General features: G+C 40.2%; 1 long non-coding RNA gene across 1 annotated transcript; it reads right to left on the reverse strand.

The window, feature by feature from the left end:
* Positions 1-1,030: 1,030 nt before the first annotated feature.
* LOC140856137 (uncharacterized) lies at positions 1,031-2,210 on the reverse strand. Its single transcript, XR_012139504.1, has 2 exons — positions 2,048-2,210; positions 1,031-1,240 (listed from the first exon to the last, which is right to left on the reverse strand). It is a non-coding gene; the product is annotated as an uncharacterized lncRNA (long non-coding RNA).
* Positions 2,211-2,783: the final 573 nt, after the last annotated feature.

Here is a 2,783-nt window from a genome sequence, read left to right on the forward strand (position 1 = left end):
GGCAAAATTAGAGCTGTATACATGGATGATCGAAGGATCATTCTCCGCAATCCTAAAAATCTTAGAAGGAGGTTGTCGGACCGAGTGCTCCATAGAATTGTGACATATGGGACGACCGACACACACTTGTAGGAGGAAATGTGCTAGAAAAATGTGAACAGATCTTTCTTCTTCCTGTTATCATACAAATTGGAAGTTATTTGAAGATAATTTCTTATCCAAGTGTAATAACATAAATAATTAACCAAATTTTGATCGACCAAATATTTTTGACTATTTTAGCATAGTTGGTTGATGACCGGTTAATTTGAGCTTTTTGTTTGACAATTAACATTATAATCATGAACCTTTTCCTTCTATATATGGAACTGAGGACCGAGCTTTTCATCCCTTCACTGGTTGCAGCCTTTTTGTGAAGGTGGGATAGATTCCTCCCAGAGCATCTGTGATTATGCCAACCCACGTTAACGTTTCGATTGTTCTTGAATAATGGTAACAAGTACCTGGTCTTTGATGATGCTGAACTGCTTCTGAGTTTGCTTTATTAAAGCCAGCCTGCCTACCTGCCTCTCATGTGAAGGTGATTTAGCATCAGACGCTGAGGTGGGTGGAATATATTCTGCTGCTTATTGACAGGCATCAATTGTAAGCTTAGAAGCCTCCTCACAATGTGTGCATCATTGCATTCATCGAACTGTCCATAAATTCAAACCTCAACAAACTTACCATGGAATTTAGAACACCTGTCCTTGTTGATAAACAGACAGAGAAAAATTATTTTATCTACCATTTTCAAGTCATGTCTAGACTTCATACACATTGTTCCTTAGATATGAAGTGCCAATCTACTAAGAGTCGAAGAGATGGTGACATGAGAGGCAAGTATGATGCTGGAAGAGACAGTGGAAAGCCGATCCTTTAGATTCCTAGGATGTCATGCATAAATCTCCTTTCAACTGGATCTCAATATTGCCCGACAATTTCAGGGAAGTCCCCCAACAAAAAAGCAACAAAGCACGAAGAAAAAACATTCCGCGGAGAACTTTAATTTCTCATTGATCACTGTTTAAGATGCCTGGTTTCCTGGGCAGGCACACAGGAACATAGCAGAGCCAGATATGGCTTAATGCAGATTAGCACATGTAAAACTACAGTTGATTAAATACTTCAATGAGCTTTTTGCTGAGCTTCCATCACCTAATATCTTCTTATGACTAAACCCTTGAAAAAAACCCATAACCTGCAAGGTGAAATCATTTCAGTCAATATATATTTCCTGCGAAATTGAAATCCTATTGCTTAGCAGTATCAAAAATTGATAGATCAACAAACTAGTTAGACGCACAATTAAGTCTATTATTGCTTCATCCAAACCACCTAAATTTGTTGATCACGACCAGGGTTGGGACTTAACACAGAAGACATACACCAAAAAATAAAGATATTAATTGAAGGACCAATTTTGCTGGTGCTATTCTGCAAGGAAACTTAACACTTAGTCCTCTGTTTGCGCACAACAGGCCTATTGGTACACTCATCAATTAAAGATTTGAACCAATTAGCAGGGAATGCCAATGAGCCGATTGATAGGCCCTACGTCGCTTGAGTCAGGTCACTATGTGAATCATATGCTTTGGACAAAATTGCCCACCCCTACCATTTAGAAATTGTTTCATAGGATTTAAGACGAGTACAAGAAAGAAAAGAGTACAATAGATAGAAGAGAAAAAATGTTGGAAAAGTTCCAAATTTCCATACAATTCATTCAACAAAGATCCCCAATTCAAAATTCGAAATACTACCACGTAATTGATACTTCGCAATTTAAAATTTAAATCGACAAAATAAATCCACCGTTGCTGTCAAAAAGCACGCCGAAATTGTGCCGCCGGAAGAAAATATGGGTGGAGTATTGACGCGGGTCAATTTTTCTCCACACATGCATGCATGCATGCGCGGCACATGATTTTGTCGTGTATGAATACAGCACCAAACCCATCACTATGTTTTGTCACCAAAAAAAAAAAAAAAAAAAAAAACCCATCACCATGTTTTTCACTTGCCGTCACGCTCTGGAAGGACTACTTTTCCGGTCATTCTAGCTTCTTGCCATCTTGGCTCTCCAATCCTGGCATGGTTTTGTGGTATTCCAGCCCCTGCCAAGTGTATATCATCTTTTTAGCTAGAAAGGCAGCCGCGGACCTACCATGTGAAGGCAAACACTGCAGAAAGAAATGAAACGGACCACGCCCTTTTGCAGCGAAGAATAATCTAGTGTTCGAAAGGTAGTGGGGAAGGGTAGCCGTTGGGCCTCACGTTGAGAGGGAACGGACGATTGGGACTCCGGAGTACCTTCAAAGGCTTCCAGAAAATCCCGTTATACCTGGGTTATGGTTCCCCGCCAACTCTCTCTCTCCGTCAATAACAGTGGCTCACACATGCTGAAAGCGAACGGTGCTAAGAGAAGTATGAACTTTTCGAAGCTGGCTGATTCCTACCTTAAAAGAAATGCTGACGATTAGCAACAATACTACTTTCCCGTGGTCCTGTCTCTCTGCATGCAGTGACTAAACTACCCTTTCAGGGAAGGTGACACATGCATGATCACTTGCAGGTAAGCTTGATCAAAAATCTCCTTGTTCCTTGATCAATGCATGCTGCTTATAATTAGTGGTTATGGAACATAATTAAGTTGTTCAGAAGAAAATTTGTGATGGGTTTTCATGGTTCATTTCCAGATATCTAACTGGTGGTGAAGCACAACAGCAGAGAACAAATTCAGG

This window comes from Elaeis guineensis, chromosome 3 (assembly GCF_000442705.2).
Source record: "Elaeis guineensis isolate ETL-2024a chromosome 3, EG11, whole genome shotgun sequence".
NCBI classification, from domain to species: domain Eukaryota; kingdom Viridiplantae; phylum Streptophyta; class Magnoliopsida; order Arecales; family Arecaceae; genus Elaeis; species Elaeis guineensis.